Source organism: Bremia lactucae, linkage group LG9 (assembly GCF_004359215.1).
Source record: "Bremia lactucae strain SF5 linkage group LG9, whole genome shotgun sequence".
Lineage (NCBI taxonomy): Eukaryota > Oomycota > Peronosporomycetes > Peronosporales > Peronosporaceae > Bremia > Bremia lactucae.
In genome coordinates this window covers 2,795,900-2,811,762 of record NC_090618.1, presented here as the reverse complement: position 1 = coordinate 2,811,762, position 15,863 = coordinate 2,795,900, and positions in this window count along the sequence as shown.

Here is a 15,863-nt window from a genome sequence, read left to right as displayed (position 1 = left end):
CACTCTTACCTCGTACTGCAATCGACAGTGACATTATGATACTGCCAACCGTTTTACAAGGCATTATCGCTAATAGTCGACCGCTCTTCGCTTGAAAAGCTGTCCAGTATATGCAGAAAATCGGTGGAGTGAGGGTAGCAATACAGCAAATTACTCAAATGCGCTGGTTGGACACTTGGCACCACAGTTTGCCAATTTGAAGCCAAAACGATATCACGAGTTCAAGATTGGTCAGCTATGCTTATTGTTCTGCTCAAGTTATCGTGCTGAAGACGGTAAAGTGAATTTGATTGACAGTCATTATGCTTGCTTAGATGAAAAGACAACATTCAAGCTGATGCTGACGCCAACCGGCGAACTGTATAAAGTCACAGAAATCAAAAGCAACGAAGCCGAGATCAAAGCTGAAGACAATCGTACCTGGGAATGTCGCAGTGTGTTTCCTCACCCAGCGAATGACGTGCTACTACACTTGACTATGACTGGCGGTTTGGATTATCGTCCGTTTGAATATCCCTTGCGTGAGGTCCTAGCGTCAGTAACGACTACCACAATGTATTTTCATAATACCAACCAGCCTATCAACGATGGGCAGCGTCTCGAAGCATTGGTGTCAGCGGCCGTCGTGTTGGCGAGTCATGTTGACGGACTCGGCGGGGGGGCATTACCGACATTTTTGGGTCGGCTTTTGTACGAGTTGGGCGTCAGGTCACAAGATGGGAGAATCGAATTACCTCGAGGCGTTGAGACAAGCGGAAATTTGGTCGTTCCATTCCTGTCTCCTCCAAACGTGGAATGGCCAGCTTGGCTGCTTGATGACAAATTTATGAAGTTCGGCAATCTCGTCCGAACTAAAAACTGTGATAAGATCGACTTTCGTATTGCTTCCGGGGAGATATCTGGCGAATGCAAGGACCATGGACAGCCTCTGCCTCTTCAAACAATAAAGGAGACACTATTGTGTGTACACGCTGAGTCCAAAGTGCATTTGGTAGTATCGAGAGAATTGCAAAAAAATATTTTTCGAGGGATGAAACATATGCAACATTTATGTAACGGGGCACTACGACTTGTACTGATTCAGTACAAGTCCACTTCACACTGCTTCAGTTGTGAGTGGTGCCTTACATTAGGTGACGTACACTGTACGTGCAGAGGAAGGCTTCTCTTAAGACAAGTTAACTTAAGAGGGTAAAATGAAAAATGTATTAAATATAGTTAAGTGTCTCTTATTCTATCTTTGTAAATGCTGACTTAACTATAACCTAATACTAAACATGTAAATGAATTCTTATCTATCTTATCTTGTAACTCTCTTTGATTACTCCTACAGCTGATTAGTCTGCGGAATAAATAGACATAATGGCCTATACCTATTTATGGATAAGAATTCAGGAAATTACTATATAAAGTAATATCCTCCAAATATTATCTACCTTTTAGATAATATTAATTAACAACCTTTAAGTGTTAATTTCATGTAACGATACACCCCGTTACATCACCCCTCCTTTAAACGACAATCACTCTGAATGTCATTAGATGGAGTGGTCGCTATGTGACCACTTAATTTTTAAAATGTTTTTGATTGGTCAGATCCATCATTTTAAATTCCATCGCATGAAGAAACAAATCATGCGGGGTGATGATAGTGCTGAACCTTCGGCTGCGGTTCGTGCAGCCGCGGGCGACGCACTGCTATCTCTTGCAGTAGACGTTCCGTCTACCGTAGTGTCTTCCACTCGCACAACACTAGATGTTACAAGTGCACGTGGTGATTCACCACGTGAATACGACCCCTTGTTGGAGGTCGACTACGAGTGCGAGACGGATAAAATGGCCGACTCGGGGAGATTGGAACAGTCGCCTGATATCCGTCAGGCGGCTGACTATGAGCCTTCGAGTGAGAAGGCTCATTCTGATCGACGTGTAAAAAGTCAATTTGGATCCGACGATGAGAATGATCCCTAATCGCCCGTACGATCTCCCGTACCGTCTCCCATACGGTCACCGGCACGTGTCTCTGTGCAAGGTGACGACGATGGCGCAAGCCATCGTAAGAAAAGTCCTTGTGGTACCCCTGCTTCAGTGGGTACCACTCAGGGGAGTGAAGACAGTTAAATGTCTCATCTCGCCCCTGATAAGAAGCCATGGCTTTTGCCAGAAAGGCTTATCAATAGCTTGTCTGGAGAAACTACTCCTCACAATAAATATCCCTTATTTATTGCGACAAAGCTACATGGCCTTGATCCCAGCGCGAAGAACTTTCGCGCTGAGGAAGATTTCTATCTCGATGCTTTTCTTAAGCATCGATGGTTTAGTGGCAATAATAAGCGAGATAAAGTCTCGCTTATGCAAGCTTGGAGTGCGTTCATTCGCAATGTCAAAGACATTGGACGAGAAGCCTGGCTTCAAGGACTTAACGCGAATCGCGTTAAATTTGAGAAAAGAACTCCAACCGGTGCAAAGTATAAATTGCATCGGTTGTCACGTGAGGCCGGACATTCATGCCTCACGTCGGGTGATCCCTGTCCGTGTTGTGTTGACAACACGAAGCGAATAAAAGGGGATGTCTATTCCTTTTCTTATCCCTGGGGAAGGGCTCGCATCTCTATTGAGATGCGGGATGCGATTGACGTTTTGCAATCGATTTACAGGCGCCTGGGGCGCGTGTTTTCCGATAGGCCTTCTGAACCATTGGATGGGTCTTGTCATACTGACGGACGAGTCCCTCAATGTCAGCAACCAGCTGGGAACGAGACTCCCAGCTGTCATGTGAAGGTGGATAACCAAGCCAGCGAGCAAGATAACTCGTTCGCTGCCCCTTCACATCCCGGTGGTTCTGGATACGTTCCACAAGGAAACGTTGATCACCGTGGGAATCCACCAATGGTTGTGGTGGAAGAGGTAAAATTAGATCCGAGCCGTGTGTCGGATCTAATGTCGTGGATCGACAAAATCGATCACTTCCTCCATGATTTGGAGGAGGGACTTGACCACGAGCGCGGCTAGCGTCGCTCGTTGGAGCAGACGGTGCTAGCTTACCATATCAAGTGGTTGGAAGACTGTTCGAAGAGTGCGTACTCCATGTTGGAGTACGAACAAGAATATCATGCTGTTCGCGGTGAGCTGACGTCAGCTCATCGTAGTTTCGAGGATACTCGGAACCGGCATGAGAAGCTTTAGGTTCAACATGAGGATCTGGTTCGCGATCACAAGAATCTTTTGGGGATTCTTGAAAAGGGTGGTCAAATCCGTCCTCGGATGAAGCCGCGTACTGATGGTACGGACGGGGCCGACAAACGTAAAACGTAGGATGCGTTTGCATCCTACTTAGCAATTCTATTGTGTACGCATTGCCTCCGCGATGCAGTATACGGAAAGGCCCAATGAACTTGGGTAGTAGTTTGCTGCTACCTACATTAGTGACTTTATCGCTTAGGTAGGTTTACCGTAGAGAGTAGCACTAGATTATTAATATTTAATGAATGAACATTTGCTTCTTCATATCTGTCTGCATTCTATTTCTGTCGGTCCACTGCATTAGCAATAGAATCCTGAACAAAACGTATTATTGATTCTCGAGTCTGCAGAAATTCTTCTGCCGACTAATTGTTTTTGTCTTTTTCAGTACGCTTTGTGCGTACTATCATGAGATCATTCTCATCTTCGATGTCGATTTCTTCGACATCGACATTACTCGCATCTTCGACGCGTGATGAGCATGAGCCAGAAATGGTTTTGCTCATTCGAGTCCCCCCCATATCCCTCTAATTGGGTGGGTATGCGAGGATGGCGTAAGCCATTCACGAAGAACGGTGTATGCGTTGTAGACGCATGCACCGAATTATTGATGGCGAATTCGACCATCGGTTAAAACTCGCTCCAATTCGGAAACGATTGGACGAAACCTCGAAGTATCTCTTCAAGGACGCGATTTACGCGGTCTGTTTGACCATCCGTTTCTGGGTGATCGGATGTCAACATAGCCAGTCGTGTTCCGATCTATCGGAACACGGATTGCCAGAACTCCGCCGTCAACTGTGAATCTCTTTTCGAGACCAGCTTACAGGTAAACCGTGGAGTTTGAATACCGTGTCGATAAAGACACGGCACAACCCGGAGCCGTAATCGACTCTGGTATTGCACCAAGATGTACCATTTTGCTGATTCTGTCTACAAAAACAAAGATTCCATTGTTTTTGTGGTCGTCTTCGTGAAATCCGAAGACGAAGCCCATCTATACGGACTGCTAACACTCTGCCGGAAGTGGTAGAGGTTGAAGAGGTGCACGGGATATAGGGCTAGGCTTCACCCGTTGACATACACTGCAAGAACGAATGTACTTGCGCACGAACTGATACTGGTGGGGCCAGTAAAAGTCGCGACTTGCTGTGAGATAAGTCTTCTCCAGTCCACAATGTCGACTTGTTGGAGCATCGTGACCCTCATACATGATGCGCAAGCGCAAATCGTTGTGAGTTGGGACGACGACACGTGGGGTGTCGCCGGTAACGGCTGTGTAATACAATAAGCCGTTACGTGTTGTGTATCGATCGGGTAACAATCGATATAAAGCCGGTAAATCTTTAAAAGATTTATCGGATGGATTCATTTATTGGTCCATAAAATATAGAAGGTCCTTATCTTCTTTGTAGGCTTTCTTTGCGTCATCAACTAAGACACTCGTAGTGAGTATCGCAACAGTGGAATTATCTTCACTGTTGGAGTGCACTGCTGACTCGAATTGGGTCGGCGTGATAACGCATCAAAAACGACATTAAGTCGTCCTGATTTATATTCGACGGAGAAATTATACTCCGCGATGAAGGATAGACACCTCGCCATCTTTGCGAGAGGTGTGGGATTGTACGGCCGTGCGTAATGACGCATGGTCCGCATATACGATGAGCGGTCGATCTCCTAAGAGATAGACCCTAAATTTAGCCAATGCATATTTCATCGCAAGAAGTTCCTTATCATGCACTGAGTAATTGCGCTCAGCTGGTTGCAGCGGGCGCGATTGGTAACAGACGACGCGCTCCGCGCCGTCTGTATCGTATTGCATTAACGCGCAGCCGATAGCGAAATCGCTGGCGTCACAGACCACATGGAATGGTCTGTCTTGATCTGCAATCGCCACGATGGGCGATTGCATCAAGCTTTGCTTGATGACTTCAAACGAACGCTGACAATCAGCGCTCAATAACTATTCTTCGTCTTTTTCAAGAGAAGAGAGAAAAAAACTGTCATCTCTGCATAATTTCGGGAGTACTTGTGCAAGTACGCCGCTAATCCAAGGAACTTTCTAAGTCCCTTGGCATCGACTGGAACTGGCCAGTCGGTGATTGCCTTGATCTTTTCGGGATCAAGGCGCACGCCGTGGTTGCCGACGATGCACCCAAAAAGTTGTATTTCGCTTGCAGCGAATATACACTTCTTGAGATTTGCATACAACTTATGATTTCGCATAAGTGTAAGAGCTTGACGAACGTGATTTTTATGAACTTTCACGTCCGTCTTCCCGTCCATAGCCCGGCTATGGTCGAATACATTGTCAAAATAACTCGGTGCGAATTCTCGCTCCGGTCTTAACAGATTCGTTACGCACATTAATGTTGCAGGGGCGTTACTAAGCTCCTGAGACATCACGAGCCTTTCCCAGAGCATCCGACTGGGAGTGCTCACTGCTGTGTACGGGGCGTCCCGTTCACGCATAAGGATTTGATAGAACCCATCCATCAGGTCCATAGACAAAAAGATCGTACTCTTAGACATACCATATATGATTACGTATTTCTATATATCGGCGTTTGGGCCGGTACCGTTGCAGCATTCAGTTTGTTGAATACGTGCAGTATCCGCCACCCTCCTGTGGCCTCCGCACACAGAAGAACGGGGGGGTTATGTGTGGAGGTTGTCTCCCTTTCATGGCCCGCTTTTAATCGATCTTAAGGAATATATCGATCACAAGTATTTGTTCACGAGGCAGTGGCCACTGCTTCATGACACAGTACTTCGAGCCCGGTTTGAGCTTGATGTCATGTCGAGTGCCTTTATCCTTAGGCAACTCGCATGGAACTGCTTCAGGGAAAAAATTCATGAATTCAATCAAGTCCTTGTAAAAAGGATTTGTCTTAAGTGACTCGCAGGATTGAGTAGAATATCTCTCAATCCGAGTCTTCACATCGAGGACACTTTCGCCCATCGACGAATTGATGAGAGCCCATTCGTTCTCTGCAAAAATACCGCTGACCGAATATCAGTTACGTATTTGTCCTCATTGACGAGTACGCAGATCTGCTTGATCTTACCACTTCGTAGATCTCTCAGCAACCGCTTAGGTTCTAGGGTTGGTAATTGAGTTATCTCCGAAGTTAATTTCGGAAGGCGCGCGTACTGATTAAGAGTATAAGCGCCTACTCTTGGTCCGTCATTGCCCAATACATTCAATGTCTCGGTTTCTTTCTGGGATTAATCCACACGCTGCCGAGGGATCAATCCCTCGGGATACTAAAGTCTAGTCACTTCAATATTCACTATTTAGGGAGTTTCATCTCAAGTACGTGGGAACTTTTTCCCTCAACATCTTCTAAATGTGATTGCGCTATCACAGTTGGGTCATCTACGGTCGATTCTTTGCTAGCTTATATTAAAACACTTGCTTGAAAGAGGGTTAAAAGTATAATGTAATTTAATAAAATTAAGCTCTTCTGTTTCTATCTATTTAATACTAACTTAGTACAAAAAAATTTTGTACTAATACAAAACATGTATATAGTCTTATCTGTCTCTCTTTGCGCTCGTCCAGCGCTGACTTGATTTACTGGCCTATATGTACGAATGGATAAGCTTTCCGAATATTACTATGTAAGTTTTTTTTTTATTCCAATATTATTCACGAAGTTGTTATATTCACTACCTTTTTTAAAGTACACGTCTCACTAAACAAACTAAACATTCCCTACTACGAACCACGCATAGAACAACAAGACTTAATGTTTGTCCATTCTTACTTACCGAAAAATTTTCAAAAAAAGACAGGAAATGAATTTGAAGGTGAAAATCCACTGCATAATCATGAACCTTCCTCTCATCCATCTGGTCACCCATCCCACAGAAAGCTTTAGCTTGAGGAGGCAAAGGATGTAAGGAACATAACTCTTGCTGGTATTAAACAACTTGGGATTTGGTCAACAATACGCAAAACAAACTGCGGATCACTTGCTTGTCTCCGAACCATCTACAGTGAACGAGTCAAAGTGCAAACTGAGATATTAGCAGGAAGAACACCCCTACAAACACTTCTTGATGATTTGAGAGACAGCAATTCCATGTATTTGTCGGCTTTAGATGACCATGAAAGGATCACAGCTAATTTCTTTGCTCAGAAGCAAGCACTTAACTCGCGAACCACTATCATCATGTAATCCTTATGGATTGCACTTACAAAACAAACAGATATCATCTTCCATAACTGCATTTTGTTGGCATTACCAGCTTCAATTCTCAATTCACAATGGACTTTTGCTTTCTCCGAGATGAAAAAGAAAAGGGCTATACGTGGGCCTTGACCAAACTTATCACCATCTGGCCAGACACTTCTTTACCTAGGGTTATCATCACAGACCGTGAATTGACACTCATGGCAGCTGTAGGCAAGATATTCCCATATCGGTGAACCTTCTGTGCAGATGGTAGATAAACAAAAACGTTTTGGCTAAGTGGAAAAGACCCTTTCCCGCAGGCCTTTTGCGGAATGGAATTTTATGCAAGTGGCAGGCATTTGTGGTCGCAAAATCGGAAGATAATGTATCAATCACAGTTGGAAAACTCGCAACTTTTCTTTTGCCTTTCCTGAAATTCTTGGGTATATTACCAAAACATGGCTCACCTACAAAGATCAATTCGTAGATGCTTGGACCTCAAAAGATCGTATTTTGGCAACAAGGCAACATCACGGATGAAGGGGCCCATGCATACATCAGAAAATTTCTCCAAGTGTCAACTGGGGACCTGCTCTTTGTATCTAACAAGCTTACACTGCTGTGAAACATCAGGTTTGTTGAATTCTTATGTTATTTCCAAGCAAAGGCCAAAACAAATTCATATTTCGTTAGTCAAATCCTGTATTTTATACATTTCCTGAAATCACAACAGGTGAAGGTAATGGAAGCAAAGCAAAGTGAAAATAAAATGCACCATATGCTTGGCAACCCCCCAGTCTTTACCTCGGTCTCGGGAAAAATCTAAAATTTGCTCTGAAAAGATGTCTAACAGAGTTTTAAAAGTTATAGGGAAATCTTGAGCCTTGCAACGGCATCATGGGAATCTCTTGTATGCATATGGTTCAGGAACTTGTGAATAAGAGCGGCATGCTAACTGCAGATGATTTTTATGAACAATGGCATCTCCATTGGAAGGAAAGAACCAAAGGCTCAATTTCTGACCAGAATTTTGACAATGACATCAAAATGCAAAGGGAAGTCATTAGCAAGCGCTTGCAATTATTGCCAGTAGCAGCAAATATTGAAACCATTGCACAAGTTACTCAACTTTTGAACTGGCAAAGCAAATTGGTAAAGCCCAAGCCTCCAGCCATTAATTTTGAAACCCGTGGTCGCCCAATCAATGCCCGAAACAAATCAAAGAATACTACGAGGCGTGACTTATCAGAATTTGAGTATGTACATATCAAGTGTAACGGGGTGTATCGTTACATGAAATTAAAAATAAAAGATTGTTAATTAATATTATCCAAAAGGTAGATAATATTTGGAGGAAATTAATTTAAATAGTAATTTCCTGAATTCTTATCCATAAATAGGTATAGGCCATTATGTCTATTTATTCCGCAGACTAATCAGCTGTAGAAGTAATCAAAAAGAGTTACGAGATAAGATAGATAAGAATTCATTTACATGTTTAGTATCTCGATGAAGCTGTAGAAGGTGTAGGAGTCACGCCTCTCGCAGAAGCACATCCTTTCCGGTGTCCTGCGTAGTTAAGACAACATTTACAAAGATAGATTAACAAGACACTTAACTATATTAATACAGTTTTCATCTTACACTCTTAAGCTAACTTCCTTCAGAGAAGTATTCCTCTATACGTACAGTGTACGTCACCTAACGAGAGGAACCACTCACATCTGAAGCAGTGTGAAGTGGACTTGGACTGAAGCAGTACAAGTCGCAGTGCCCCGTTACAACTTGCATTTGCTCGTCGACGATATGACAAGCCCTTATAGCAGGTATCGTCAAACTCAGCAAACCATCTTGAGAGGGGGTCTTTTTGAACTCCTTTATACTTAGAGATGTCGATCTTTTAAATTGGAACGATGCGTGTGCGTCATCCGGGTTCAGAGGTCTGTACCTGTTGTAACCTCACTAGTTCTGCCTGTTGAGAGCCTTGCTAATTAAGCAAGGCTAATTTCCCCTTCGCCTCGTCAAGCTCATGTTGTATGAACCTGGCGATGACTAAATGGAGGGTATCTCTGTCCAAACCGGCCAGCATGGCCAGGATGGTATCGTTCTCTACGGTCGAACTCATTAGTTCGACCGCACTCCTTTCTATGTCACTTAGAAAGGAGTAGCTGTCACGCGAAACGTGATGCGTGTTTCCGTTACCATCTAACATGTTCATGTTAGATGATAGGAACTGTGGTCCTTGAACGGACTACAAGTGCTTCCAGGTGTAACGGGGCACTACGACTTGTGCTGCTTCAGTGCAAGTCCAATTTGCACTGCCTCAGTGCGAGTGGTGCCTCACGTCACTTCGCGTACACTAGAACGTGCAGAGGAAGTCTTCCCTTTTAAACGCTCGCTCTAACGAGGGTTAAATGACAACTGTATTAAATATAAAAAAGTTCTTCTATCTATCTACTTAATACTAGCTTAATTATAAACCAATACAAATATGTACTTAAAGTCTTATCTGTCTTTATCATTGCGCGCGTCAAGCGCTGACTGGACCGGGAGAAAGTAAGTATAATGGTCTATATCTACCAATAAATAAGTCCTTAGAATATTACCATGTAAAGTAATATTCTCCAAATATTCTCTACCTTTTAGATAATATATTAACTAACAACCTTTAAGTGTTAATTTCATATAACGATACACCCCATTGCACAATCCGAAACGTGGATGTATTAGCCAATCATCATCTAGCACGCCACGTGCTCAGGGGTGCGTCAATTTAATAATTCCCTTCTTGGAAATGCATAGGTATTCAGAAGTGACAACTGTATTACGTGTCTTGCTCCATCAATAGTGTTTCCTTAAGACGATTATAGGTAATAATAAGAAGATTAAATTTAATTATCATCTGACAAGTTATTCCAATATTTTCGTGTTCAATATATATTGAAGCTGTAACGGGGCGTACTTCGTTTAAAAGCCGAATTTGAAAGGTTGTTAATTATTATATTATCGAAAAGGTAGATAAAATTTGAAGAATATTACTTTACATAATAATATTCGTATAAACTTGCTTCATTAATAGATATAATCTATTATATTTATAGAAGATTAACAGTACGATGGTGATTATATCGTACCGGATTTGGATTACAAATTTGATGTCATCCTAGGTTTACCTTGGCTCAGAAAATACGAGCCAAGGATCAGCTGGCAGCATCGATCCGTAAAGATGCCTGCCACTTGTTTATCAGTTGGCCATCTGATGAACGTCTTGGAGCGTCCACAAGCGTGTGAATGTTCTACGAGTGAGTGCGATGGCCTCACTTGTGGTACAGTTTCTAGTACAACCGCACAAGATCACAGTGTGATTACCAATCACATTGTGGAGTCAGCTGCCGGCGGGTGTGCGAATGCACAGGCAGCGCCCAAGGTCTACCACTCGAAGAAGTCGAGTGGATTGAGACATGAATGTACGGCTAGCGGGCGACATTCAAGGAATATACCGGTTGCTCAAAAGGGGCAACACGATGATCCTAGGTCGAGAAGAGAGTCGACCGTAGAGGACCCGACTGTGATAGCGCAATCACACTCGGAAGACGTTGAGGCAATAAGTCCTTACGTACTCGAGGAAAAATCTTCTCAAATAAGTGGCAAGACTTCAACATCCCGAGAGATTAATCCCTCGGCAGCCTGTGGATAAATCTCAGGATGAAACCGAGACATTAATGTCTTGGTTAATAACAATTCAAGAGTAGGCGCTTATACTCTTGATCTGTATGCGCCTTCGAAGTTAACTTCGGAGATAACTCGATTACTAACCCTAGAACCTAAGCGGTTCTTAACAAATCTGCACGGTGGTAAAATCAAGCAGATCTGCGTACTCGTCACAGAGGACAAATACGGAATCGATATTCGGTCAGCAGTAATTTTTTCAGAGAACGAACGGGTTCTCAGCAACTCATCGATGGACGAAAGTAAAGTACTCGATGTGAAGACTCGGATTGAAAAATACACTAATTAATCTTGGTAGTCACTCAAGGGAAATCCTCTATACGAGGATTTAATAGAATTCAGGGATGTATTCCCTGAAGCAGTTCCATGCGAGTTGCCTAAGGCTAAAGGCACTCGACATGAGATCGAACTCAAACTGGGCTCGAACTACTGTGTCATAAAGCAGTGGCCACTCGATAAAATCTTGACTGATAGAGTAGAGCGGGTCATGTAAGGGAGTCAACCTCTCCACATAGCTCTCCGACCTTCTGTGTGCGAAAGGCCACAGGGAGGTGGCGGATAGTGCACGCATTCAACAAACTGAATGCTGCAACGATACCGGCTCAAACGCCGAGACCGAGAAAATACGTAATCATAGATGGTATGTCTAAGAGAACCATTTTTTTGTCTATGGATCTGATGGATGGGCTTTTTTAAATCCTTATGTGTGAAAGGGACATCCCGTATACAGCAGTGAGCACTCCCAGTGGGATGCGCTGGGAATGGCTAGTGATGCCTCAGGGGCTTAGAAGTGCCCCTGCAACATTCAACAGATGCGCAACGAATTTGTTGAGACCAGTGCGAGAATTCACACCGAGTTGTTTTGACGATGTATTCGTCCAAAGCCGGGCTATGGACGGAAATACGGACGTGGACGTTCCAAAAACTCACGTTCGTCAGGTTTCTACACTTATGCGAGAGCATAAGTCGGACGCAAATCTTAAGAAGTGTATAATCGCTGTAATCGAAATACCACTTCTTGGGTGCATCGTCGGTAAAGACGGCGTGCGCCCTGATTCTGAAAAGATCAAGGCATTTACCGATTAGCTAGTTCCAGTCGATGTCAAGGGACTGAGAAAGTTGCTTGGATTAGCAGCGTGCTTGCACAAGTACTCTCGCAATTATGCAGAGATGACAGTTCATCTGTCTCGTCTTTTCAAAAACGAGAAATAGTTACGGTACGCTGATTGTCAGCGTTCGTTTCAAGGTATCGAGCAAAGCTTGATGCGATTGCCCATCTTGGCAATTGCAGATCAAGACAGACCATTCCATGTGGTCTGTGACGCCAGCAATTTTGCAATCGGCTGCGCGTCAATGCAATACGATACAGACGGCGCGGAGCGCGTCGTCTGTTACCAATCGCGTCAGCTGCAACCAGCTGAACGCAATTACCCAGTGCATGACAAGGAACTCCTTGCCATGAAATATACACTGGCTAAGTTTAGGGTCTCCTCGATGATAGTCCGTTCATCGTATATACGGATTATGCGTCATTACGCACGGCGCGTCGTTGTTCCTCATGATGGGAATTTGAAGTACGGAATCCTCTATAAGGCACATGATACTGTCCTTGATGGGTAGCAAAAAGACCTACAGCTCTGTAAGCCAGGCAATGGCCCAACTTTACAAATGGGTTAGCACATTCGTCCGCACATGCGAAACTTTCCAAAGGGTTAAACTGCCGCGCATGCTGCTGCACCTCTTGCAAGTCTGCCCGTATTCACAGGGTGTTGGGAGTCCATTAATATGGATTTTGTGGGGCCTACCGAAAGATTTAACCGATAGCACCGAAATAAAGGTCTTTGTTGGCCGATTAAGCAATATGGCTCACTTAGCAGCTGTGCCGGATACCATTAATGTTGAAGGTATAGCAAGGTTGTTCATCGATTGCGGGTTTCGACAACAAGGTCTGCCAGTGGCAATTATCTCTGGTCGACACCCCCGTTTCAAGGGCAATTTTTAGAAAATGATTTTCGGAGTGCTTGGCAACAGAGTGGACATGTCCACAGCAGACAGATGGGTTAAATTGAACGTGTCAATCGCGTCACTGAAGACGTTTTACGCGGAATTTTATACCAACGCGCTGGAGCTTAATGCTCCCAGTGGTGAAATTTGCGTTTGATTACGCTGTCCATGCCTTTACAGGCTACACTCCGTTGTTTATCAACGATCTTACTCATACACGCGTTCCGTTAACGCTAATACTGCGTGGCTCAAGGCTTAATGGGGGAGAATAAGCCGATTGGCTTGTTGATGTAAACCCTGTTGCCATTCGGAAACAAGTAAGCGAGTTTCTCGCGACGCGATTTAGTGTCTTAAGACATGTACGTGACACGATGGCTGATAGCCAAGACAAAAAGAACAAGCAGTTGCCAAAGGCAGAAGCTGTATTAATTCTTATGTGGTCGGAGACCGAGTTTTATTAAACGCTAAAAATTTATCTACTAACGAGGTTTCCGCGGTCTTCAACACCAAATTGCGCCCACGCTTTATTGGACCATTCACATTCGTGGCCAAGAAGGGCCTAGCTTACACGCTTTACCCTCCTAGCAAGCAGCGTACACACCCGGTGGTCTACGTTGGTTTGCTTAAGCCATATCGGGACCCTCCCCACGTGGACTGAAAGTCGCCTACGCAGAGACAAGCCGTCGTGCCGCAGATTGCTTCATCCTCACCAGGATGTCCAGCTGGCTCTCTAAACGAGGTTGGTGACGTTATAGTATTAAAAGACGGCTCTTAATCGCATCAAAAGAGCCCTCAATCCGAGGAAGGCCCTCGCGAAGAGGTTGTAACTCGTGCTTTAGCGCATCAAATGCTTCCGTCGAAATTCCGCCCCCTCCCTCGCTGCTGGATGCGCGAGGAACGCTTACATTTCACGTAGAGAAAGTCTTAGGCAACGCCGTCGTAAGGGTCAGCACCAGTATCCGGTGAAGTGGATGGGGTACCCGTCTTCTGAAAACTCTTGGGAGTTTAAGTCGCCTCTTCAGCAAGATTGCCCGTACGCCGTTGACGTTTTTGAGCGCCAAGCTCAGGGTCACTTTGCGTTAAACGTCGCTTTCACCAGTAGAAGTGGAAAAAGGTGGATCGATAGCCTCAGTGCGGTTTCGATCCATCATTGTACGGTCTACCGAAGCACTGAAAAATTGGCATAGCCTATCCTCGCTTTGTAGCATAAATGCTGAACGTAATTGGCCTTTGGCCTTAAGCTTGGTGAAATTGAAACGAAACTTTGGTTCCATACGAATATCAGCCACAACCACAGACTCTCTAATATTTCAAATGTTGCGGAGGCGGCGAGCACGATGACCCAGTTCTCACCAAAAGCGTCGTTTCCCCTTCTTATTTGTTTTAGAACAAACGATCAGAATTTTCCTCATTGAGGTCACCGAAGCCCCACGGGCCTGATCACGCAATCGCGTCGGATACTTACTGCGCGTCATTACCTTTGGCGTAAGGTATCTCTCATGATAGGCGTCGCGAGCAGCGAGCTCCTCCGGCGTCCTCGCCGTGGGATCGGAGATCCAGATGGCTAAGCTGTGACCAGCGCTCTCTTTCAGACGCTCTTCCACACTAAGTGAAGTGAACCGGTATTCACTGTAAGCTCTAGAGTTCCCACTCTCTGCAGCTCAACGACAAGCTTGTCCACCTATGAGGATTGCCCCATCTTGCTCTTTATCAAGCGGGTTCGTGATAGTGTTTGACTCAGAGTCTTCTGCCCTGCGCAATATAGTTAAGACATCGGCGGCACCACGTTCTCGATGTGACAACCCGTCACACTATGGAGCTAGTTTCTGACGGCTGCGAACAATCACAGGCATTTACCATTATGATATGGACTTAATTACCGACGTATGTACACAAACACAGGCAGCATTAGAGATTGACCACTCGAATAAGTCGGGCGGATCGAAATAACAATGCTTGTAGAAAGCACCATCAAATTTTCTGTACGTGCCTGTCTATATATGACATTAGAAGTCCCAGATCGAATGGAGATTCGATCGAAGAAGATCTCGCTGTGAAATCGCCTTTATTGTAACGAGTGGATTGTAATCGATATGGAGAGCTGCCTAGAATAGATCTTCATAAGCTCTGTTGTCACAGCTTAATAAATCGATGCTGTATAAGTGTTTGCTGTGAAATGAAAGCGACATTCGTGCTCGGAACATTACGTTGCGGGTAGACGCACACTCATATTGATGCCCACTCGACGGGCTTAAAAAAGCGTCGCTACCCGCCGTTGTGAGAAAAGCCATCCAAACTGGACCCGTCTGCACAAAGCCGTTTTTTTCGCCAGGCAGAAAAATACCGACTTTGGTCTGACGGAGATTTGAGAGCTTGCTCCGTTTGCGATGCATTAGAGCGAAATGATGTGCCAGCGCCTTTTAGCGAACTCTGCCGTTGATATTTCGGGATGCTTTGTAATTTATTTTCTGTGGTTGTGATTGGCTTGAAGCAGCTTCAAGTACGTAGATATGAGGCGTAGCGACTGGGCGCGTTGGACGACTGACGCCATGTGTTTGATTACAGTGTCAAGTTAGAGAGGGAATAATATGTTGATGCAGTTGAAGAATCGGATAAATATAAATCAGTCTGAAAACTACTTCCTACTTGGTAAGTGCGCACGAGGAGACGGATTACCGTCACGGGAGCGGTAATCCGTCTCCT